The 27,268-nt window shown below is 37.4% G+C and overlaps 1 long non-coding RNA gene across 1 annotated transcript in view; it reads right to left on the bottom strand.

The window, feature by feature from the left end:
* The window catches only part of LOC133749586 (uncharacterized), a 629,472-nt gene that overhangs the window by 139,963 nt on the left and 462,241 nt on the right, over nt 1-27,268 (bottom strand). Inside the window, exon 5 of the long non-coding RNA XR_009864601.1 lies at nt 19,030-19,163. This is a non-coding gene — a long non-coding RNA (uncharacterized LOC133749586). The remainder of the gene's footprint in view (nt 1-19,029; nt 19,164-27,268) is intronic.

The following is a 27,268-nucleotide window of genomic DNA, read 5'->3' as shown; positions in this document are numbered from 1 at the left end:
GATCCAAGACAGCTGAAAAAGTTACAGCCACACTAACTTCAGCTGCTCTGGGCAATGAAAAGAACAAAGAAAGGGTTACACTCCAGGGGTCTGACTGACAGTTATTTTCAGCAAAGAAGTTGGGAGGGTAGAAAAGCAGTGAAGACTCCTTGGGACCAGAAGCAAGAAGACAGAGACACCACTTCATCAAGCCACATTGCCCAGGCAGCTGCTGTGAGTGAGCCGCAAGGTAGGAAGAAATTGTCATGTATTCTGGCACAGGGACTTTCAGTCACTCACTGACTTACTTCAGCTGGGGCAGCTGACTGTAGTCTGAGGAACCACCAGGCTTGGAACAGGGGAGACAACTTGCTTCTTTCCCTCCCCCACTTCTGCAGAGCAGCATTCCCTGGATAATGACCCAATTATATGCTGTAACATCAGGACATTAATAATTAAATTTCTCAATGCCACTTGAATCTACCCAGTAGATGTAGGAAAGAACCTACTTGCATTCCACCTGTCTGGACTCATATCCTCCAGAACAAAATCTGCTGTGTACCTTGTAGTCATCCTGGAGGGCTGGAGCAGGGATCTGTTCATATTCCCTGGTCCTAGGACAAGGGCTATGGGTATTATTAGCCATAGCACGAGCAGAACTCTCCTAATTGGACACGAGGAAGGGTCCATCTGTATCATATAGTCCTAGACCTACAGTAATTGGTGACACAAGCTGCAGCATCACTCTGGCTTGCCAGTATGGCAAGGAGGCATGCACCCTTGTCTCAATATTAAAAACAAATTCCTAAGGAGTTTCCAAGATGGCAGAATAGGGAGGGAGGTCATCGATAGTCCAGAAAAAGAGTTTAATAAAACTGGATATAGTAAGCAAAAATATCTGCCATCCTAGAATATTATATCCTGCAAAGCTCTCATTTGTAAATGAAGGTGAAATAAAGACCTTTCATAGCAAACAGAAATTGAAAGAATTTGTTGCCATTCATCCAGCCCTGCAAAAGATGCTTAAAGATGTGTGAAACACAGAAACACACCAAACAATATGAAAGAAGGTAAACGAATAAAATCTCTCAGTAAAAGATCACAGGAGGTTCAAAGCATATATTAGAAATATATTTGGAAAAATGGCAGGGCAAAGTCACTACTTATCAACAGTCACATTGAATGTAAATGGCCTCAACTCTCCAGTTCAAAGACACAGACTGGCTGAATGGATTAAAAAACAAAACTCATCTATTTGCTGCTTACAAGAAACATATCTGTCAAATATGCATGCAGACTGAAAGTGAAAGGATGGAAAAAGATATTCCATGCCAACAGACACCAAAAAAAGACCTGGTGAAGCCATCTTAATATCAGTCAAAATAAACTTTAACACAAAAACTGTTAAGAGACAGAGAGGAGCATTATATAATGATTAAGGGATCAATTCAACAGGAAGATGTAATCATTATAAACATATATGCACCTAATTACAGGGCACCAGTTTATTTAAAAGATATGTTAAGGAAATTAAAGGGAGACTTAGACTCCAATGCAATAGTACTGGGGGACTTCAATAATCCCCTTTCAGCAATGGACAGATCAGCCAGAGAGAAGATCAACAAAGAAACAGCAGATTTAATTGACGAAACGGATCTAACAGATCTACAGAATTTTTCATCCTACACTTGAAGAATACACATTCTTCTCAGCAGTACATGGAACCTACTCTAGGATTGACAACATACTAGGCTATAAAGCAAGTCTCAGCAAATTCAAAAAATCGGAATTATACCATGCATCTTCTCAAGCCACCGTGGAATTAAGCTAGAAATTAGAAACTCAGGAATCCCTAGAGCATATGCAAACATATGGAGATTGAACAACATGCTCTTGAATGAACACTTGGTCATAGAAGAAATCAAAAGAGAAATCAAAAACTTTCTGGAAGTAAATGAGGAAAACAGCACAACATATCAAAACTTATGGGATACAGTAAAGGCAGTGTTAAGAGGAAAGTTTATAGCAATAGGTGCCTACATCAAGAAATTGGAAAGGCACCAAATAAATGAGCTTTCAATACATCTCAAGGATCTAGAAAAACTGCAGCAAACCAGACCCAAAACTAGTAGGAAAAGAGAAATAATTAAAATCAGAAAAGAAATGAACAGCATTGAATCCAAAAAAACACTACAAATGATCAGCAAAACAAACAGCTGGTTTTTTGAAAAAATAAACAAAATTTACACCTCATTGGCCCAACTAACTAAAAAAAGAAAAGACTCAAATCAATAAAATCAGAGATTAAAAAGAGAATATAACAACAAACACCACAGAAATAAAGAGTCATCAGAAATTACTACAAAGTTGTATGCCAGCAAACATGGACAGATTCCTGGGTACATACAATGTACCTAGTGAACCAAGAAGACATAGAAAACAAAAACAGACCTATAACTGAGACAGAAATTGAAACAGTAATAAAGGCCCTCCCAACAAAGAAAAGCCCAAAACCAGATGGATTCACTGCTTAATTCTACCAGACATTTAAAGAAGAACTAACTCCAATTTTTCTCAAACTATTCAGAACAATCGAAAAAGAGGGAATCCTCCCAAATTCTTTCTATGAAGCCAGCAGCACCTTAAGTCCTAAAGCTGAAAAAGATGCAGCATTGGAAGAGAAGTACAGACCAATATCCCTGATGAACATAGATGCAAAAATCCTCAATAAAATTCTGGCCAATAGAATGCAACAACACATCAGTAAGATCATCCACGAAGACCAAGTGGGATTTATCCCTGGCATGCGGGGATGGTTCAATATTCACAAATCAAACAATGTGATACACCACATTAACAAATTGCAGAAGAAAAACCATCTGATTATCTCAATAGATGCAGAGAAAACATTCAATAAAATACAACACCCTTTCATGATGAAAACTCTAAGCAAATTGGGTATAGAAGGAACATTCCTCAATACAATCAAAGCAATTTATGAAAAACCCATGGCTAGCTTCCTATTGAATGTGGAAAAGTTGGAAGCATTTACACTGAGATCTGGTACCAGATGCTCACTCTCACCACTGCTATTCAATATAGTCCTAGAAGTTTTAGCCAGAGCCATTAGGCAAGAAAAAGAAATTAAAGGGATACAAATTGGGAAGCAAGAAGTCAAACTATCCTTTTTTGAAGATGATAAGATTCTTTATTTAGGGGATGCAAAGAACTCTACTAAGAGACTATTGTAACTCATAGAAGAGTTTGGCAAAGTAGCAGGATATAAAATCAATGCACAAAAATCAACAGCTTTTGTATACACAGAAAATGCACGGCTGAGAAAGAACTTCTAAAATCAATCCCATTCACAAAGGCCACAAAAATAATCAAATACATTGGAATAAAATTAACCAAGGATGTCAAAGATCTCTACAGTGAGCATTATAAAACCTTAAAGAAAGAAATAGAAGAGGATATCAAAAGATGGAAAAATCTTCCATGCTCATGAATTGGAAGAATCAATATCATCAAAATGTCCATTCTCCCAAAAGCAATTTATAGATTCAATGTGATACCAAATACCAAAGACATTCTTCTCAGATCTGGAAAAAATGATGCTGAAATTCATGTGGAGGCACAGAAGAATGAATAGCTAAAGCAATATTGTACAAGTAAAACAAAGCCAGAGGCAACACAATACCAGATTTCAAGACATACTTATAGGGCAGTTATAATAAAAACAGCATGGTACTGCTCTGATAGAACAATGGAATAGAATATAAACACTAGACATCAATCCAAAGTTCTATAGCCAACTTATATTTGATCAAGGAACTAAAGCCAATTCTTGGAGCAAGAACAGTCTATTCAACAAATGGTGCTGGGGAAACTGGATTTCCACATGCAGAAGCAAGAAGCAAAACCCCTACCTTACACCTCATACAAAAATCTACTCAACATGGATTAAAGATCTAAATCTACAACCCAACACCATCAAATTATTAGAGAACATCAGAGAAACCCTGCAAGATATAAGCATAGGCAAAGACTTCTTGGAAAAGACCCCAGAGGCACAGGCAGTCAAAGCCAAAATTAACAATTGGGATTGTATCAAATTGAGAAGTTTCTGTACTGTAAAAGAAACAGTCAGGAAAGTGAAGCAGCAACCGACAGAATGGGAAAAAAATATTTGCAAACTAAGCAACAGATAAAGGAATAATAATCAGAATCTATAAAGAGATCAAGAAACTCCACAACAACAAACAATCCACTTAAGAGATGGGCCAAGGACTTCAATAGACATTTTTCAAAAGAGGAAATCCAAACGGCCAATAGACACATGAAAAAATGTTCAGGATCACTAGCATCAGGGAAATGCAAATCAAAATCACAATGAGGTTTCACCTCACCCTGGTGAGAATGGCTCACATACAGAAATCTACCACCAACAGATGCTGGTGAGGATGTGGGAAAAAGGCACACTAATCCACTGTTGGTGAGAATGCAAACTGATAAAGCCACTATGAAAGATAGTTTGGAGATTGTTCAGAAGCCTGAATACAGCCCCACTACATGACCCAGCCATCCCACTCATGGAATTTACCCAAAGGAAATTAAATTGGCAAATAAAAGAGCTATCTGCACCTCAATGTTTATTGCAGCTCAATTCACAATAGCTAAGACCTGGAATCAACCTAAATACCCATCCACAGAAGACTGGATAAAGAAATTATGGGATATATACTCTATAGAATACTATACAGCAGTTAAAAAAGTGAATCCCACCATTTGCAACAAAATGGAGGAATCTGGAATCTGAGTAAAATAATCTAGTCCCAAAAGGGACCAATATCATATGTTCTCCCTGATTGGTAACAATTAACTGAGCACCTAAAAGGAAACGTCTTTAAGTGAAATGGACACTATGAGAAACAGTGACTTCATCAGCCCTTGTCCTGACTGTTGATGAACTTACTACTTTATTCCTTTTAGTATGTTTTTGTTCTACTTAATACAATTGCTTGAACTCTTTAATTAACACACAATTATTCTTAGGTGTTTAAATTTAACTTAAAAGTGGGCCGGTGCCGTGGCTCAATAGGCTAATCCTCCGCCTTGTGGCGCCGGCACACGGGGTTCTAGTCCCGGTCAGAGCGCCAGATTCTGTCCTGGTTGCCCCTCTTCCAGGCCAGCTCTCTGCTGTGGCCACGGAGTGCAGTGGAGGATGGCCCAAGTGCTTGGGCCCTGCACCCCATGGGAGACCAGGAGAAGCACCTGGCTCCTGCCATCGGATCAGTGCGGTGTGCCGGCCGCGGCGGCCATAGGAAGGTGAACCAACGGCAAAGGAAGACCTTTCTCTCTGTCTCTCTCTCTCACTGTCCACTCTGCCTGTCCAAAAAAAAAAGTGATCCCTGTTAAATATAAGAGTGGGAATAAGAGAGGGAGGTGATGTACAGTTCAGCACATGTTCACTCTGACTTACCCCTAATGGTAGAGTTAGAAATGTGCCAGGGGATCCAATTCAATCCCATCAAGGTGACATGTACCAATGCCATCTCACTAATCAAAGTGATCAGTTTCAGTTCAAAATTCATCATAATGATAGGATTAAGTGTCAAAGGGATCACATAAACTAGACTAGTGTCTGCTAATACTAACTGATAGAATTAAAAAGGAGCAAATGATCCAACATGGGAAGCAGGATACACAGCAGACTCATAGAATGGCAGATGTCCTAAACAGCGCTCTGGCCTCAGAATCAGCCCTTTACACATTTGGATCCAGCTAAAAACCCATGAGTTTCTCAGGCATCGAAAGCCAAGACACTGTGGCAAAAAAGAATTACATGAATGAAAGATCTCTGTGAGTGAGTCCCCAGTGGAAAGAACGGGCCATCAAAGAAGGAGGTACCTTTCTCTGAAGGGAGGAGAGAACTTCCAATTTGACTATGGCCTTGTCTAAATAAGATTGGAGTTTGTGAACAGGGGTTTCCATAGCCTTGGCAGCTCATGACAAGAGCCTCGGGTGATTACTGATGTCATAAATAAGAGTGTCAATTGGTAAATCAACAATGGGAGTCATTGTGCAGTTGCCCCCCCATAGGATCTCTGTCCTTAACTTGTTGTACTAGGCAAATTAATGGTAAACTACTACTCAAACAGTAGTCTATACTTTGTGTGTCTGTGTGGGTGCAGACTGTTGAAATCTTTACTTAGTATATACTACGTTGATCTTCTGTATATAAAGATAATTGAAGGCTGGTGCTGCTGCTCACTTGGCTAATCCTCCGCCTGCAGCGCCGGTACCCCGGGTTCTAGTCCCGGTTGGGGCATTGTATTCTGTCCTGGTTGCTCCTCTTCCAGTCTAGCTCTCTGCTGTGGCCCGGGAAGGCAGTGGAGGATGGCCCAAGTGCTTGGGCCCTGCACCCACATGGGAGACCAGGAGGAAGCTCCTGGCTTTGGATCAGCGCAGTGTGCCAGCCGTAGTGGCCATCTGGGGGGTGAACCAATGGAAGGAAGACCTTTTTCTCTGTCTCTCTCTCACTGTCTAACTCTGCTTGTCAAAAAATAAAAAGATAATTGAAAATGAATCTTGATGAAGAGTGAGTTGGGAGAGGGAGTGGGAGATGGGATGGTTGTGGGTGGGAGGGTGGTTATGGGGGAAAAGCTGATATAATCCAAAAGTTGTACTTTTTGTATTTATATTAAATAAAAGTTGGAAAAAAAAGAAATAAGAAATAAACTGAGGATACATAAGAAATCTATACAAGGCCTGTGAACTTAGCCAGACAGTCTAATAAACTCCATACCAAAAACTAAAAAATAAAAGTTCCTGGCTATCCCCCTAACTAGGGGGACTGGCACCGAATGCTCTGTGGACCAATGGTACACACCCAAGAATACCTTCTTCATCTCAAAGCCATATTTCTTTTTCTTTTTTTCTTTTTTTTATTATTTTTTGACAGGCAGAGTGGACAGTGAGAGAGAGAGACAGAGAGAAAGGTCTTCCTTTGCCGTTGGTTCACCCTCCAATGTCAAAGCCATATTTCTATGAACTGCAAGAGTAGACCTCTGTCTCACAGACACAACTGACACTGATTAAGACAAAGAAATCACCCAGAGCCTACACTCCTAGGTCATCCAGAACAAAAGCCAAAGCAATAAACCAAGTGATACCTTGCATAACCATGAACTCTTTCCCAATAAAACCTATTCCATAAAAAAGAAGAGAAAATTACCTCAGATGCACAGTCAACAATGTAGGGACACAGTAGATAATGAAGAAGTAAGCATGATGCCTACAAAAGAACACAATACTCCTCCAGAATTAGATCTTGAACTGGAGGAAATCTATGAAGTGAGAGATACAGAATTCAAAATGATTATAAGGAAACTCAGTGAGATGCAAAAGAACACAGATTATAGAAATGAAGAAATCAATGAGTAATATGAGTGAAAATTTTACTAAGGAGACAGAACTCACTAAGAGGAACCAAATAGAAATTTTGGAGATGAAATCTTAAATCAGCAAAACAAAAATATAATTGAGATCTTTAACAGAATACACCAAGTGGAATGAATTTCTGACACTGAAGAAAAGAATTTTGAATAACCTAAACAGACAAAAAGATAAAAGAATTAAAACCAATGAAAAAAGACTTGAGATATATGGGACATTAAACATGCAAATATTCATAATATAGGTATTCCTGAAGGAGAAGAAAAGGAAATAAAGGCATAGAGAACCTGCTAAATGAAATAATAATTGAAAATTTCTCAGGTCTTGGAAGATATAACAAGTAGAAGATGGTCCAAATCCTTAGGACCCTGCACCCACGTGGGAGACCTGGAAGATATAACAAGCTCAAAGAATCCCAAGCAGACTCAAGCTAAAAAAATCTTCTTCAAGGCATATCATTATCAAATTGTCAAAAGTAAAAGACAACAGAATCCTAAAGAAAGTAAGAGTACAGCATCAAGTTACATATAAAGGAAAACCAATTAGATTAACATCAGACTCCTCCGCAGAAACTCTACGGGACACAACAGAATTGGATGATATACTCAAGGTCTTAAAAGGAAAAGCCATCCAACCAAGAATATCAAATCTAGGGAAGCTATCCTTTAAACGTGAAGGAGAAAGTATTTTCCAGAAAAGCAGAAGCTGAGAGAATTCACTCCCACCAGACTAGCCTTACAAAAAATTCTGGAGGCCATTCTACAATATAAATAAACATGAATGATAACACCAAATTCATTAACAGAGCAGGTAGAAACATTATCCAGCTGGCACCTTGGCTCACTAGGCTAATCCGCCTGCATCGCCGGCACACCGGGTTCTAGTCTCAGTTGGGGCACTGGATTCTGTCCCGGTTGCTTCACTTCCAGTCCAGCCCTCTGCTGTGGCCCAGGAGTGCAGTGGAGGATGGCCCAAGTCTTTGGGCCCTGCACCTGCATGGCAGACCAGGAGGAAGGGCCTGGCTCCTGGCTTTGGATTGGCACAGTGCAGCACGCTGTCAGCAATGCACTGGCTGTAGCAGCCACTTGGGGGGTGAACCAATGGAAAAAGGAAGACCTTTCTGTCTCTCTCTCTCTCTAACTCTGCCTGTCAAAAAAAAGAAAGAAACATTATCCAATCAACAAAATGACAGATCTTAGTTCTTATCTATCAATACCAACCTTGATTGTAAATGGATTAAATTCACCAACCAAAAGACTTAGGTTGGCTGAATGGATTAAAAAACCACAATCTCAGGGCTGGTGCGGTGCTAACGCCCTGGCCTGAAGTGCTGGCATGCCATATGGGCACTGGTTGGAGACTCGGCTGCTCCCCTTCTGATCTAGAGCTCTGCTATGGCCTGTGAAAGCAGTAGAAGATGGTCCAAATCCTTGGGACCCAGAACCCGCGTGGGAGACCTGGAAGAAACTCCTGGCTCCTATTTTCAGATGGGTGCAGCTCCGGCCATTGTAGCCAATTGGGGAGTGAACCAGCAGATGGAAGACCTCTCTCTCTTTCTCTTTCTCTCTTTCTTTCTCTTTCTCTTTCTATCTTTCTCTCTCTCTCTTTCTCTCGCTCTTCCTCTCCTTCTGTGTAATTCTGACTTTCAAATAAATAAATCTTTAAAAAAAAACACAATCCCATTATATGCTGCCTATAAGAAACTCAATTCACAAAGAAACACATAGACTGAGAGCAAAGGGTTGGAAAAACATATACCAGGCAAATGGAAACCAAAAGTGATCTTGCATAGCTATCCTGATGTCAGATAAAAGAGACTTTCAATCAAAAACTGCAAAAAAGAGATAAATAATGACATTATTTGGTAAAATATTCAATGCCACAAGAAGTTATAATAACAGTCATATATATATATATATATATATATATATATATATATCCAATACAAGACCACCCAGATGTATATAGCAAATACTATTATACTTAAAGGGAGAGATAGACTCCAGTACAGTAACAGTGGGTGACTTCAACATCCCACTCTCATCAATGGACAGGTTATCCAGACAGAAATTCCATAAATATACAGAGTTGAGATATTCTATCAAGCAAATGGACCTAACAATTTACAGGACATCTCACCCAACAGCTACAGAATACACGTTCCTCTCATCAGCACATGAGATAGACCACATATTAGGCCACAAATGAAGTCTCAACAAATTTAAAAAGATTGAAATCATGCCATGTATCTTCTCAGATCATACAGGAATAAAACTAGAAATCAACAAGAACAACAGACTACTCAAACACTCAGAAATGAAACAAATTGCTACTGAATAACCAAGGGGTCAGTGAAGAAATTAAAAAGGTAATAAGAAAACTTTCTTGAAATAAAAACACAATATATCAAAACCTGTGGGACATAGCAAAAGCAGTATTAAGTGGGAAGTTTATAGCATTAAGAACTCACATTAAAAGAGTATAATGTATCAAATTAAAGATCTAATGAAGCATCTTAAGGACTTAGAAAAATAGGAACAAAACAAACCCCAAATCAGCAGGAGGTAAGAAATAATCAGAGCAGAAAGCAATGAAATTGAAACTAAAAAAAAAAAAATACAAAAGACCAATAAACAAAAAGTTGATTTCTTGAGGAGATAAACAAAATAAACCTCTAGCCAGACTAACAAAGAAAAACAGAGAAAAAAAATGAAATAATAAAATAGGGCTGTGAAAGCAGACATTACAACTGATACCACTGAAATACAAAGGCCCATAAGGAACTACTATGAAGAACTATATGCTAAAAAAACTAGAAAAAGAAATAGATTAATTCCTGGATTCCTATAACTTACCAAGATTAAATAAAGAAGATATAGACAATCTAAACAGATCCATAGCAAGTAGTAAGACTGAAGTAGTAATCAAAAGTCTACCATCAAGGAAAATTCTGGAACCTGATGGTTTTACTACTGAATTCCACAACAAACCAAAGAGGAAGTAGTAATACTCTTCAAACTATTCCAAAATACTGAACAAGATGGAATTCTCCCAAATTATTTTTATGAGGCCAGCATTACGTTAATATCAAAACCAAACATACTATATGAAAATTACAGAACAGGGATGCCTAGATTCTTAACAGAATACTAGCAAATCAAATCCAGAACCAAATCAAAAACATCATACATTGTAATCAAGTGTGATTTAGTCTCGAAATGCAAGGCTCAACATTTGTAATTCAATAGAAGTCAAAAATCACATCAACATTATGAAGACCAAGAACCATATAGCCATCTCACTAGATGCTGAGAAAGCATTTGATAAGATTCAACACCCCTTTGTGATGAAAAACGTCTACAAATTAGGTATAAGAGGATGATTCCTCAAAATTATGAAAGTTATATATCACAAATCAGCATCAATATCATTTGCAAACCACTTAGCTGACAAAGGGTTAATATCCAGAATATATCAGCAACTTAAAAAACTCAACAAAAAAACAACCAATCCAGTTGAGAAATGGTCAAAGAACTTCAGTAGGCAGTTCTCAAAAGAAGAAATACAAATGGCCAACAAATCTATGAAAAAATTGCTCAATAGCACGAGCGAGCAGGGAAATGCAATTCCAAACAACAGTGAGTCATCACCTCACCCCTGTCAGATGGTTAACACCCAAAACACAGAAAGTGACGAAGCTGTCAAGGATGTGGAGGAAGGGGAATGCTTACGCACTGCTGGTGGGACGTAAAGTAGTGCTGCCACTGTGAAAACCAGTGTGGAATCTTAAAAACCAGAAACACACTTGCCATATGATCCAGCAACCTCACGACTGGGTATATACCCAACAGGCCAGAACACAATACATCAAAGAGATACCTGCATCACCATACTTATAGCCTCACTGTTCACAATAGCCAAAATTCCCAATCAACAAAAGCATCCATCATCAGATAAAGAGAATGTGTATGTGTGTATGTGTATATATGTATATATATGTGTGTGTGTATATATGTATATATATATATATAGGTGTTTGTATATATATATGTATATATAGCGTATATATACATATACAATGAAATATTATTCAACTATAATAAAGATTGAAATTCTAACATTTGCAGCTGAATGAACGCAACTGGAAGACATCATGTTGAGTGAAATAAGCTGGACACAGAAAAACAAATATCACATGCTCTCCCTTTTATGTGGTAGCTGAAATTTAAAAAAAAAAAGCCAGTGTTTATCAAAGTTAAAATATATTTTTGTGAAATTTAGTGTTATAGCTTTGTCATACCAATGGTTAAGAATGTTATATTACCACAATTTTAATGATCTGGGAATACTTTAAAATTTACTATATGTGTGAGAAATGGTCATTTTTCCATTCATTTATCGTATATAGCCATTGTCTATATTCCCACTAAATTAGGGTCTTTTTGCTTTTTACTTGTTAAAATTCTTATTTGGTGAAGTATTGTCTTTTTACTGTAATGTAAATTTAAAATATATTGTCTCAAAAACTAAAAGAAAGAAATGGAGAAGGAAGGAGGGTAGGAGGTATGGAAGAAGTGAGGAAGGAAATATTGTGTTCTTAGGTTGTATCTACAAACCATATTGAATCTTTTTTTTTTTTTTTTTTGACAGGCAGAATGGACAGTGAGAGAGAGACAGAGAGAAAGGTCTTCCTTTTCCCATTGGTTCACCCCTCAATGGCCACTGCGGCCGGTGTGCTGCGCTGATCCGAAGCCAGGAGCCAGGTGCTTCTCCTGGTCTCCCATGTGGGTGCGGGGCCCAAGCACTTGGGCCATCCTCCACTGCACTCCCGGGCCATAACAGAGAGCTGAACTGGAAGAGGAGCAACCGGGACAGAATCCAGTGCCCCGACTGGGACTAGAACCCGGTATGCTGGTGCCGCAGGCGGAGGATTAGCCTATTGAGCCACGGCGCCAGCCCATATTGAATCTTAAAAACTACTTTAAAAAATTTTAAAAAATTGATAAATAAAAGGAGTGTTTCTATCAGCATGGATATTCAAAGGGGAGAATGCCTTTTAGGTTGTCAGAAAATAATTGAACAGGTAAATTAGTCTGGAGGTTTGATTTCTCTGGAGTCCAGATTACAATATAATTGTGAAATATACTAAGGCATCTTCTAAAAATGTCGCTTTTAATTTAAAATAAATGAATTTGTGAAATATAAAAAATTAATAATCATACAAATTTCATAAACTTCCAATTATTTCATTTATCTTCATATTTAATACTTATATCAGGAATAATGAAAGGATTTTTAAAGTTTAAAATATAATAAGATAATGTTATACCTGCCCTGTAACAGGTGAAACTCTCTCACTAGACTATTTTCCCAAACAGAAAGGTTTTAAATCAAAGCAATAATAAAGTCCATGAAAGACAAAAATGTTTTTCTTTCACTGTACTTTGAAGATCTTTGGCAATGACTCCTCAGGATTTTTCTACATAATCCAGAATAGTTCTCTTCTGAATAACCACTATTATAACTCAACAGAAAAGAAAAGATTGAATTTCAGCCAATGACAAAGAAACACAAAGAGTGCAGGTGCTTAGGTTGCTGGTATGGAGGTCAGAAGCAGGCATCACACACCTCCAGAGGTCACAGAAAATAATTTCATCTGGGGAACTCCTCAACATAAAGAGCAAACGCAATCTTCCAGAGTGTTAACAGGTGTAGTGATAAGAAGAAAGTATTAACACGCTGAATTTGCAGCCTCAGGTAGAGTTGACTAGAGTAATTTACCTAACACTTGGGAACCTCTGCAGTCTATCTAATAATTATCTCTGCTGCCCTAACCTCTGGTTAGCCACCTTCCTTCCATTCATTCTCTAATTCTAAGACTGCATTCGCACAATTCTGTTCCCTGACCTCTGCATCTGGCTGAGCCTGTCTTGTACAGTTTGCTCCTCTCCATACACACTCATAGAGCCAAATTCATAATGTCTTGCCTTTTTGTTCCTCTTTGTTCTGTCTATAGTCTTCTTCTCAAGGAATTCTGTGATAAAATTCAAGGAGAATATTAAATATTTTGCTTCTTGAATAGTACTGCATTTCCTTTTTATTATAAAATTCAGATGAATTAAACATTTTTAAACATTTATTTATTTGAAAGGCAGAATTAGAGAGAAAGAGAGTAAGGGAGGGAGAGGGAGAGAGGGAGAAAGGGACAGAGAGATCTTCATCTCCTGGTTCATTCCCCAGATGGCTGCAACAATGGCTGGAGCTGGGCCGATCCGAAGCCAAGGGCCAGGGGCTTCTGAGGCTCTCAAGTGGGTGACAGGGGACCCAGAACCTGGGCCATCTTCCACTGCTTTTCCAGGTGCGTTAGCTGGGAGCTGGATGGAAGTGGAACAGCCTGGACTCGAACCGGTGTCCACATGGGATGCCAGCGCCTCAGGCGGCGGCTTTACTTGCTATTCCACAGTGCCAGACTCTCATTTCTCTCATTTCTTTTAAAATTCACAACTAAATTAACTTACCTTTTATTTTTACTCAGCTATCATTCAGTAATATAGTGGCCAGAACAAATTTCCTATTTTGATATATACTTATATATTTAAATGGCATGCTTGCACTTCACAGCAAAAATGGGGACCCAGAACCTTTGTCAAGTTTAACTATAAATATAGTTATATTTAACTTACTATGAATTTTTGACATGATCTTTGGAAGCACAAAAATAAGTGAGGTATAAAATAAGGAATAACTAGTATTACGTTAAATCTATGTAATTTTTCTGCCACAATAGTGCTATCCCAGTGTTCTTAGTACAAACACATGATATCAAACAGCATGAAACCAAAGGCGATTCAAGCACTTTGCACATTTATATTATGAGGAGATATTTTAAGCAAAAGCCATTCTTGAAATGATAATATTAATCTGACATGCTGGAATTTAGATAATATTATTCTGGCACTGTCAAAAGCTCTCCTCAGAAGAAAATCCGAATGCTTTACTCACACAACAGACATTAACTGAGAAGACTGCTCAGTTATCAAAAAAAAAAAAAAAAAAAGACCTTACTAATCAGAAGTCACTGCAAATAATGGCAAGGGTTTAACATGGCAAATTCATCAAAAAGCATAATGGATCTGGGAAAAATGCCCTCAGTACTGGGGGCTGATTATCTCTGATGGCCAACAGCACAACATTTATTTCTACCTTCTTATTCGAATACATACACGCACATCTGAAGGGTGAATACACTTCACTCTGCAACTCAGAAATTAAGATTCCAAGTGTAAATTTTTCTAAAATACGTTATTTTCTTAAAATCTCAAACACTTTGAAAAAGTTACTTTGATGCCATGATATAAATTTTTGAATGCCAAAATTGAAAACAGCATTATGTTTTTCTACCTAAACAATTAACATTCAAGCAAATACAGTTATTTGCTTATGTATGTGCGGGTACATGTGCACATCCAAGTGTCTGTGTGTGCATTTCTGTATTTTGCTTTTTTCCCTTAACTGTTTATATCTGAGTATCTGGCAGCACCTTCTAATCACTACATACAGAATTGATTCATTTTTTTGTGGTGGCCCTCCCATAGTCCATACCAGGAATGTTGCACATCTTAGGTAACCTGTCATGTACTGTGGGTAGTAGTTATCTCTATTATAAAATTATAAACCACCTTGCAATGACCACCCTTGTATATAAATCAACGCAAACATATGCTGAGTTGCTAATTCATTAGCAGCAATGGTCTTGAGTGGAGAATTTCTAAATCAAAGGTTTGGCTTTTTTGATAAACAGCCATCAAGCAAAAAAAGCATTTCCGTAAACCTCACTGACAAGTATTATCAAGCTTTTAAAATGTGTACTAAATAAAAATTTTATCTTCTCATAATTTCAATTTATACTTTCTCTACAACAGAATTGAAAGTGTTTTATATATCATCTTTCTTTTCATGTCTAGTCTTTGCCTGTTTTTCTGTGGGTTATTAGAACTTTTTCTTATTACCCATTTTATGTTATTAACAATTACACATTTGGTTGGGGACACTTACTGTAAATATTTTTCCATGATGTGTTTTACCTTTTAACTCAGTTTATTATGGTGACTTAAATGACACTGAAGCACAATTTACCTAAACTGTATTCATTTTAAGGGTAGATTTTGATTTTATAAAGTGCATACAGAATATTTGTATCATTCAAGGTGTCCTCATCCCCTTGGCATTCACCTTACTAAGCAAACACTGGATTCCTGTAAACATTTTGTTTCAAAATTCCAAACGTTTATGTAATTGAAAGGGGAGGGTTGCGGACAGGAGGGAAGTTATGGGAGGGGGGAAGCCATTGTAACCCATAAGCTATACTTTGGAAATTTATATTCATTAAATAAAAGTTTAATAAAAAATAAATAAATAAATAAAAAATATTCCCTTAAAAAAATGTAGGCTTTTTTCCTCTGGCTTATTTTACGTAACACGAAGTTTTAGTGAATACCTGCATTATATGTGTGTTTTATTCTTTATTACGGAATAGTATTATACATGAGTATGTCATATTTATTTGTTTATTCATTATTTAATGGACAGTGATTTTTCCCATTTAAATGAAATAAATGAATGTATTCAGGAGGAATTATGTGACCAATGTTTTCACTTCTCTTGGGTAAATACCAAGAGTGGGACAGCTATTGCCTTCCTAAGTGCATGTTTAATCTTGTAAGAATGGATCAAACTGGTTTCCAAAGAGGCTCGAGAACCTGATTCTCGTGCCAGCATTATGTGAGGCTTCCAGCTGGCTGGCAGTTTGTCATACTTTAGCCATTCTACTTGATGTGGAGTGGGACTTCCTTATGGTTTGAATACTTCAAAGGTCTGTTGGATAATAATGTTGGAAATCAGCGTGTTTATTTGCCAGCAATATATTATCATTTATGAAAATTCTGCTCAAAAATTTCACTGTTTCTATTGGCTTTTCTTTATTAAGCTTTAAGAATTCTTATGTATTATGAATGCTAGTTGTTTGTCAGATGTATATAAATACACACACTTCTCATGCAACCTGACATGCCATGTCTCCTGACACTTTGTAGTACGCAAAAATTAATTTCTCAGGACTGATGAAAACTGATTACTTTTCTCTTATGATTTGTGCTTTGTCGTATCAAAGAAGAAACTGCATCTCTGATCTCTCACGATTTTTCTTATATGAATTATTCGAGAATTTCTGTAGTTTTAGATTTTACATGGAAGTCTCTGATTTCTTTTCAGGCAATGTCCATGTCCTTGTCAGTTAATGAAAGATGTTTTTGCTCATTAGTTGTTGTTCCAGAGCCTTGAAGTGTCTTGAAAACACTATTTTTCCACCTAAAATTATCTTGGCACTTTTATTAAAGATACATTATCTATGTGTGGGTCTGTACAGTCCCATTAGTCTATATACCCATCCTTGAACAAATACTAGATTACTACTGTTTTGCACTACACCTGGAAATCAGATCATTTAAATCCTTCTATTGTTTTTGTTTTTCAAAATTGTTCAGCTTAACTTACTGTGCTTTAAAAGATACATTTTAGAAACAGCTTGTCATTTAAAAAAAAAAACAAAGATTTTTGAATGAAATTAAACGATAAATCAACTTAAGTCATATCAATTGCCCATCTTTATCCATATATATATATATATATATATATGTTTGTGTGTATATAGATAGATAGAGGATAGTCTCATTCAGTTAATCTTTCCTGTAGTTTGTATTTTTCCTTGAATGAATCTTGTACATTCTTTGTTAAATTTATTTCTAAGTGTTTCATGTTTGTGGATGCTCTTATACTTAGTATTTTAACATTTTCATGGGGTAAGACTGGTGCATTCAGTGGTTTTCCACTTCTGTTGCCCACACCCTTTATCAGGGTGCCTGGGTTCAAGGTATGACTCCACTTCAGCAGGGGATGGCTCAAGTTCCTGCGTCCCTGACACCCATGTGGGAGACTTAGACTGAATTCCAGACTCCTCATTTTGGCCTGTTCCAACCCTGTGTATTCTGGGTATTTAAAGAGTGAAGCTGTAGATGTGAGATCTCTCTCTGCCTTTCAAATAAATTTTAAAGAATAACTAAACAACCTTTTGTTTTCCAGTTGTGTATTGATTGCATTTAGAGGTAGAATTTTGAAAGTAACCCAAGTTCTCATCGGTCTCTAGGGATATCTTCACATTAACTAGGTACATGCCCATCTAGTGTATAAATAAATATAGCTTCACTTTTTCTTGCCAATATGTATGATTTTCATTTCCTGTTCATGACATACTTGAAATGCACTGGCTAGCATAACAAATACAATATTTAACAGAGGTAGTAAAAGGCAAAATCCACAAATTTATTCTATTTTTTAGGGGACAAGATTCATTCTTTAAATAATAAATGTAATTTAATGCTAGGTTCTTGAAACATGTGTTTTTATCAAATTGAATACAACTACTTCCCTTCACTAAAGTAGGACATCCCCATCATTTATTAATTTGTATATGTGAACATATTTATGCTATTATTAATTTCCATTAATCTTACTAACACAGTATAATTTAATTAACTTGGATTAACTTTATAGTCTAATCATTTTATGAATAAGCATTCATTACATCCCTGCCACCTCCCCTATGTACCTTACCAATTTTTTCACTGTTACTTTTAAGATACGAACTTTCCAACTAGCTTCTCTAGCTCTTCAGAAATTCTTGGGATTTGGTAATTTATACATTAGAGATTATCCATTATTATGATAACAAGTCTTCTATCCAAAAGTATTTTATTTGTTCAAGTCAAATTTTATGATCTTCAAATAGGATTTCAAAGATTCCTTCATAGAGAGTTTGCCAATTTATTCTTAAGTCTTAATTTTTTTTTTAACTATAAATAGGAGTCTTCCTTCCCTGGCATCCTCCTTGAAGGTCAGCCCCTTAACTGTCCTGCCTTTATTGGGTTGTTGAGGTCTATCATCAAACTAGTCAATAAGGAATCAAAAAACTCAGTTTCTTTAAGGCAAACCATAGTCTGGATGGATTTTTCAATTTCCATATCCAGTGAAAGTATTTGTATATTCCTCCAATGAAAACATTCTCCTTTGTGAATCAAGATTGCTGAAGCAGCACAGTGCAGAGTTATAAGGAGAGAAGAAAAAATTCCGCAAGTAGGTGGGTAACTTGAGAGGAGGCTACTTCTACATCTCCCCTCGAATTCCCACATGGAGGAATTTTCACTGGGGAATGAACCAACGCCATCTCGTTCCTGTAGGCCAGTACCCAACTGTAGAAGAGGTTGTCTCCTAGCCCATACTGTAACTCTGGTTCCAACAAACTACTCCATATTTCTATAAAACATGCTTCTAGATTTGACATCTATGACAAAAATCAGTGATTTACATTGACAAAAGCCTGTGAGATACTGATAGCTTCCAAGGCATTCTCTAAATCCTGTAGTGATGCTGATGACAGAATATTATATACTGGAAACACAAATGCAAAAACATACAGTGTATATTCACAGTGAGAATAAACCTTCACTTCAACAAAGAAAGAGATTCAAAGCAACCAACCTTCCACAGAGTAATAGGCTTTCATTTCCAGATCTCTGATATAATTCTGTGGGCTCAATTATAGATTCTGCTGTCAGCAAGTTGAACACTTGGCAACGGGAGTAGCCAGAAGATAGAGTGCCAAAGATAGAGACCTGGAAAACAAAATTTGCAGGAGTCAATTGGGATACAGAACAAAAGGAGGACAAGTTCTAAAAAGTATATATGAAAGCAACCAAACGAATGATTGGCATGAGTTTTCTTGTGATTATCTTCATATAATTTCAAAATATTGTTGCTAAAACTATGTGTTTTATTATTAATCTTAAGTGAGAAATAAGGAATACCACTTTCTCAGACAGTTTACCAATTCCATGCTTCTATAGTCTTTCCTTCCTTCACTGACAAAATGTGTAAGGGGTAGTAGCTCTTTGTCCACTTCACTTACTACAGTTCTCCCCAATTCCAACATTACCCCAAACCTAGTGTTATTCATGACCCCAAAACTGACAGGCAAAGACATTTTCATTTGATCTCTGCATAGAACCAGATGCTATTTTCCTTGTCGTTCTTATTCAAGTCCCCTACTTAGATGTCAAGACTCCATTTTTCCCTCACTTTATTCCATCCTTTTTTACTTCCATTCTTAAGGACAAATCCTCAAACACTAGTGTTCCCCTTTCTCCATTCTTTTCCCATAGTTGCTGTGCTGTGGAGTGTGTTGCCCAAGCTTTTTGGTGGTAGGCTTCACCAAGTGCTTTGTTTCAGTTAACGGAATAAAGGGTAGTTAGGTGGGTGCAGACACATTCTGCCTCAAGACAGGTAATACTTGTTCTTGCATAACAGCTACCACCATGAGAATACTACCTCTTAGGAAGCGTCTAGTCTCGAGGTAAGACAACACTGAAGCAGTACTGAGATCAACTATAGCCCGAAGACAAGGTTATCCTAGTCCAGTCAAGCCACCGCAAACCCACAGATCCAGGAGACAGAAATAACTGCCTGCTGCAAATCACTGAGCTTTGGAAGACCTTTTGTGGAGCATTTTTCAAGCAACTGTTAGCTGACATACCATGATTAGGGTCTCTCAAACCACTTTTCCTGAATTTTAAACAAAAGTTTTCCACTGTCATTTGAATACTCCAGCATCAATGATACATAGATACCTAAAATTGAACATGTACAAAACAGTCTCCCCAGAAAACGAAATTTTCCCATATAATTTCTGATTTCAGTAAAGATAGCATCTGTATATTTTCAAGCAATGAAGCTGAGGTGCTATCTTTTGTGCTCTTTTACTCTGACCAACTGCTATGAGATCAGTCGTCAATTCCCTTGATTGTCACGTCATTCATGACTAACACATATTTTTGTTGCACTTTATGATTTCTAGAAGCTGCCTTCAATTTTCATGGAACAAGGCAGAAGTGAAACAAATAACAGCTACAAAAGTCCCTCATGTTTTTCTCCTCAGTAGCTCAGAATTATTTGTGCACTATTTCTCCATGCACACTACAATTGCCTTGAGCTAGACATTCATCCTTTCATGTAAGGAAAGCTACACACCTTGAAATTTCCTACAAGTTACTTATCCTCCACTGTATTCACTCTTCTTCCAGGTTCACTTTTAACACATAATTTTTTTTATTTATTTGACAGGTAGAGTTATAGACAATGAGAGAGAGAGAGACAGAGAGAAAGGTCTTCCTTCCACTGTTTCACACCCCAGATGGCCGCTACAGCCACAGCTGCTCCGATCTGAAGCCAGCAGCCAGGTGCTTCTTCCCAGTCTCCCATGTGGGTGCAGCGGCCCAAGCACTTACGCCATCTTCTACTGCTTTCCCGGGCCACAGCAGAGAACTGGACTGGAAGAGGAGCAACAGGGACTAGAACCCAGCGCCCATATGGGATGCTGGCACCGCAGGCAGAGGATTAACCAAGTGAGCCATGGCACCAGCCCCCATAAATTTCATCTAAAGTCCTCATTAGATAGCCACTCTCACAATAAATCTCATCAATGCAAAACAAACATAAAGGCGACCTGCTAATCAAATATACTAAAAATCTGCTGCCCTGTTAACACAGAACCTTTTTTTTTTTTTTTTTTTTTTTTTGACAGGCAGAGTTAGACAGTGAGAGAGAGACAGAGAGCAAGGTCTTCCTTCCATTGGTTCACCCCGTAGTGGCCACTACAGCCTGCATGCGCTGCGCCAATCCAAAGCCAGGAGCCAGGTGCTTCCTCCTGGTCTCCCATGTGGGTGCAGGGCCCAAGCACTTGGGCCATCCTCCACTGCCTTCCCAGACCACAGCAGAGAGCTGAACTGGAAGAGGAGCAACCGGGACAGAATCCGTCACCCCGACCAGGACTAGAACCCAGAGTACCACTGCCACAGGCAGAGGATTAGCCTAGTGAGCCACAGAGCCAGCCTCTCTTTTTTTTTTTTTTTTTTTTTTTTAAGAAGTACTTTACTTCTATTGAAAGCATGCTATACCTTATCCCCTGTCCAGTTACTTAGCTGACTCTCACTCACTCTTCTTGACTCAATTCAGGTATTAATTCTTTTGGGTATCCTTTCTAAAGCATTTATGCGACCTCCTATATAACAGAGTTAGCTCCCCCTTGAAAATCTGTGCATAAATCTACGGTGACACATATCACAATGTCTTACAATATTGGCTTATATGCCTTAGATATTTCACACAGTATATGGAAAATGTATTTCTTCATATCTACCTTCTAAGGTGATGACATTATTTATCTCTAACTCAAGAACCTGTATGTGAGTAGTCAAAATACATTTTGGAGATGAATGAACAAAAAAGTTTCCATAAATAGATTAGTGTGAGTTAACTTGGAGTTCCATGTCTACGAATCAAACACCATATCCAGCAGAGGTTCAATCTATTTTTATTTAAGACAAAAAGTCAACAACAGCCTCCCCAGCAAGTCTTTCTCAATCTACTAAGAGTTGGACATCCCATACTGGTTCAATAGTAATGTATACACTTTAATCACCATACCATGTTGTTATCATTTATTTTCAAATCTGACCTTCTTGGCTAACCATAAAGCCCCGATTCCTGGCTTCCAAACTCTTTAAAAACTGAGGACAGTTAAATTCACACTGGAATGCAACTAAAGTATATGGTACTGTCCTATGTTTGGTGAATCAGGTAAACCATTCCTTCAACATGATTAGATTTTTCTAAGTGGCATATACAAATCCTAGAGCTGAGAATAAGGCTGAAGCTTCACAGGATAATCGCCTACTTATACTTACTATGTAAACTCAAAGCATGGAATCAAAAGACAGACAAGTTCATTGTATTCTTTCTACAGCCACCTGATATTTGAAAATTTTCAGTAGGATTTTGTTTTCAAGAAATGGAGAGTTGAATTGTCCCCAAATAAGCCAAAAGCCCCTAGTCTTTTGATACCATTTCAATTAATGCATAATAGTGCTTTAATTTATAAGGTTTTTTTTTTTGAAAGGCAGAGTGGATAGTGAGAGAGACAGAGAAAGGTCTTCCTTTTTGCCATTGGTTCACCCTCCAATGGCTGCTGCGGCTGGTGCATCATGCTGATCCGAAGCCAGGAGCCAGGTGCTTCTCCTGGTCTCCCATGCAGGTGCAGGGCCCAAGCACTTGGGCCATCCTCCACTGCCTTCCCCGGCCATAGCAGAGAGCTGGTCTGGAAGAGGGGCAACCGGGATAGAATCCAGAGCCCCAACCGGGACTAGAACCCCGTGTGCCAGCGCCACAGGTGGAGGATTAGCCTGTTAAGCCACGGCACTGGCCTAATTTATAAGTTTTTATTTAAAATATTAACATGAATAATCTATATTTATGGTGTACTCTGTGATGTTTCTTTATATGTATATGTCATGTATTGGTCTCTGTTCAACATAGTCCATAACATTAGGATATCATAAATTCTTATTTTAAATGATCATTAGTAATTTAACTGAGTTCTATAACTGGATATCATTAAGGTTAACAGTCTTTTCCTGAAGTCTGTCTGAAGCGTTGCTGTTTTTAATATTCATTGATATTTTCTATCTTTGTGTTCAAGTGCCTCCTATGAAAACTATTACTTTTAATGGATGGCCTGATTTTAAAAATTGAACTTTTTCATATTGTGTATCACTGTAGCATTAATTCAGCTTAATGGTTCCTCAAAATATATGAAGCACTGCTGGGTGGCTTTCTCATTACATGCTTTATATGACAAATTGTGAGCATTTCATCATTGTTACTGAAGAACTCTGAAAAATCGGTGAACTCATATCAGAGCCTCTTTTAATTCTTTATGGATTCCTCATCAAAACTGAATTTCAAATACATAAATATTATTACAAATATTTAATAAGAAATCTCTGGGGTAGAGGTATAAATAAAATTTTCTATAAAATGACAAAACTACAGTATCAAATATATATGTACACAGACATTTTATTTTCTTCTACAATTAAATTGGCAAATGAATAAATATTCAGAATAAAAATTTTTACTGTTTTTCTATCAACTTGCATCATAAGGAATTCTTTAACAGCTATGGCATTCACTACAACTGGGCTACCTATTACGCATTCTTGCTTTGTAACTTCTGAATCCAAATCAGCTGGGGGAAAAACAATGAGCTATGTTTTTGTAAGTGCAATATTCTTACTTCATATATTCCTGTGGAATTCCACTCAAAAGCATTTAAAGTATGGGACAAATGAGCTTGGAGGTCATTTAAAGATGTCCAAATCAATGATTCTAAAGCATAACCCTTGTCCTCCATGGGCCCTCACAGCATCACAGTCTGGCATGATTTGGTGGACAGAGTTCTCTTGACACTGCTGTCTCCTGATCCAAGTGATCTGCATGTCAGATATCCTGACCAGACCACCAAGCTGTACTTACTCACAAGTTTTCCAACCGCACACCTGGCTTAAGCTTAACTTAATGAGCTCCCTTCCACTTGGTTCTGCCATCTCTTCAGTTTATCCTGCTTTGTAATGAGGTCATTCCTCCAATGTATTCACCCTACCCACTTTGACATAATCTGTAAACTTAATGATTACGGTCTTTATTCCACGATTTTGTCACTGATGAAAGATTGTTATATTCCAAACTCAACTGCTACATATCTATGGAGTTGACATTGATCCATTATACATTAATATTCTGTAAATATCAAGATAAATTATGAATATATTTAAAGTCTCTCACTTTTTTCAATAGAGATGACAATCATTGAAATCTGTTCTTTGTAAGGACGCTAGTTGATAGTAAATCCCTAATTTCACTAAGGATACTGAGTATCTTACTGAAACATGATAGGCAAGCTCCCAATATTTTCTTGTAATACAGAAACATAGCTTTGCTTAAAATATTTTTACCATTTTCTAGCTATAATTTTAAATTATTCAACATTTTACTGTTGACTTAGAATGTTAATAAGAAAATTGCTAATTAATTGGTCTAACAGTCGTTGGCCTTAAAATGGGAGATAATTACTTCCAAAAGTTTTTTTTTTTTTCAAGCTAAAATTATGTCACTAATGCCAAAAATTTGAGGGGCATGATAAACGCTTCATTTCTTGCAGCCAGTCTGGAATGAAAGTTACTAGGACGCACTTTTGAATAAAACTGTCAAAATCATTGAAAAAAATTTTAAAAAGTCACAAATGTCTTCATTTCTAAAGTACAGTTACTTCTCAAATTCTGTTAATTATAAAATCAAAGAATGTTACAGGTAGAAGAGCCACTAAAGATAAATTAATTCCAATCAATTAACAAGAAGAGAAAGGGAAGCCTCAATGATGGCATTCCCTTACAGAACATGGGGAGGTTGATTGGCACAGAGCAGGAACCAGAGTCAGAATCGTGTAACTCCTAGACTTTCTGGGTGAAGATGGGGAAGTTGTGTTGAGCAGCTCAGGGATCAGAACCCAAATCTTCTAACTCCACGTCCAGTGTTTGTTCCAGTGATGTGATGAGACATCATGAGAAGAAAGGAACACAATGTAGTTAGCCTGAGAGGAAACAACCTAGGAGCAGATTTTTGCAAGGTTTAATGACAGCCATGCTCTGTAATGTCTCTTGTCCTTAGCAAATGGGGAGGAGACAAGATGTTATGTCTCATGAAGATCTGATTCTTGGTTTTGCCTGTGCGTTTTTCTTTCTCTTTGGGAACTTACATGATTGTCTTCCAATCACTGAAATTAAGAACTTTTATCAAAATACGTTCAAATATTGGGCTTTGTTTTATCTTGTCCTCAGTCCTTCCAACTTGAAATTTTTTTTTAATTGGGAAATTTTTTAATCACTTATTAATGCATCTCCTCACTCTTTTTCCTGAGAAGGCAAAGATTTTTAACTTTATTATAAACATATTCTATACTCTTTGTTATTAATAAATACATTTCATGTATTCATATACAATTTTAAGAATACTGCTGACCTTTAACACTTGTTAAAGTACCATCTCTCACTTTCAGTAAGTCTACGATGCATCAAATATAAGTTTCAACTTAATTTGGGAGATATTAAAATGCAACAGAAATGAAACCAGAAATAGTGTCATACGATATAGATTGTTAGGTAGAACTTGCTTTCAGAGCTGCTGATGTATGAAAAATACTGCTTCCGGAAATCAATAAGTAAATCATGAGTTTAAAATTTTTATATTCCTCCATCATAATTCCAAACATTTTACTATATAATATTTCTAACATTCCCTATTTCAAGAATTTCCCATGTTTAATAGGCAAATACCATGTATATACATATATATACTTATGTTGTTTATATATGTATATACACATATGTATACCAAATACACATATATCATATTGTGTATATATAAATATGTTACACATCTGTATTCAAGGCTAAATCAAGATAGTAAACATATATATCATCTCAAATACACATTATTTTTGTGGCAAGAACACTCAAACTATTCTAATAGCAACTTTCAAATATATACTGTTATTAATTATAGGTATCATGGTATACAACAAATCCTTAATCTTCCTGTAAGATTGAAATCTGTTGTGTATCCAACATCTCCCTATTCCCCCCATAACCACCCTCTGATAATCACCATTATACTGTTTCCATGAGTTCAGCGTTTTCTATATTCCACACATGTGAGCTCATGCGGTATTTCCCCTTCTATATCTACCTTATTTCAGCTATCACAGTGCCTTCCAGGTTCATCCATGTTGTTGTACATGGCAGGATTTTCACCTTTAATAAAGACCAAAGAGTATTCCACAGTATACATGTCCCACATGTTCTTTATCCGTTCATAAGTTCATGGACACTTATGTTGAAAACACTACAATGAACACGGGCACGAAGGCATCATTTATGATTTCACCTCCTTTGGATGTATAGAGTAGTGTTGCTGCTTTTATGTAAAACAAAACCACTGTTCTGACCAATGCGATGGACATTGTTCCATGTATTCTTCTAGTAGTTCCAGAGTTTCCAGTTGGACATTTAAACCGTTAATCCATTTTGAGTTAATTGTTGTGTATAAGGATTTTTTTTTTTTGACAGGCAGAGTGGACAGTGAGAGAGAGAGACATAGAGAAAGGTCTTCCTTTGCCGTTGGTTCACCCTTCAATGGCCGCCACGGCCAGCGCGCTGCGGCCAGCACACCGCGCTGATCTGAAGGCAGGAGCCAGGTGCTTCTCTAGGTCTCCCATGGGGTGCAGGGCCCAAACACTTGGGCCATCCTCCACTGCACTCCCGGGCCATAGCAGAGAGCTGGCCTGGAAGAGGGGCAACCAGGACAGAATCCGGTGCCCCGACCAGGACTAGAACCTGGGGTGCTGGCGCTGCAAGGCTGAGGATTAGCCTAGTGAGCCACGGCACCGGCCATGTATAAGGATTTAATCTCATTCTTCTGCATGGAAATATGCAGTATTCCCTGCACTATTTACTGAAGAAACTGCCCTTCCCCATTGTGTGTTCCTGCCATCTTCCTTAGATAGCAATGGACTGTAAACGTATCGATTTACTTTTGAGCTCTTGTTTCTGTTCCATTGGTCTGTGATTATTTGTTATGCTAGTATCATCTGTGTTAATAAAGTTATCTGTAACCCTCAAATTTAATGAAGTTGTTAATCTCCTCTCTTTATGGACTGGCTATTTTATAGACTGTATCATTTTAATTTTAGCAACCATTCTAATTCCCAAAAACTCTAATTCTCTCATTTTAAATATTCTGATATTAATTTATTTCTCCTAAATATTACTTT

Source organism: Lepus europaeus, chromosome 20 (genome assembly GCF_033115175.1).
Source record: "Lepus europaeus isolate LE1 chromosome 20, mLepTim1.pri, whole genome shotgun sequence".
Classification (NCBI taxonomy): Eukaryota; Metazoa; Chordata; class Mammalia; order Lagomorpha; family Leporidae; genus Lepus; species Lepus europaeus.
Note: the sequence above shows the minus strand (reverse complement) of the source record. Positions and strands in the feature narration are given on the sequence as shown.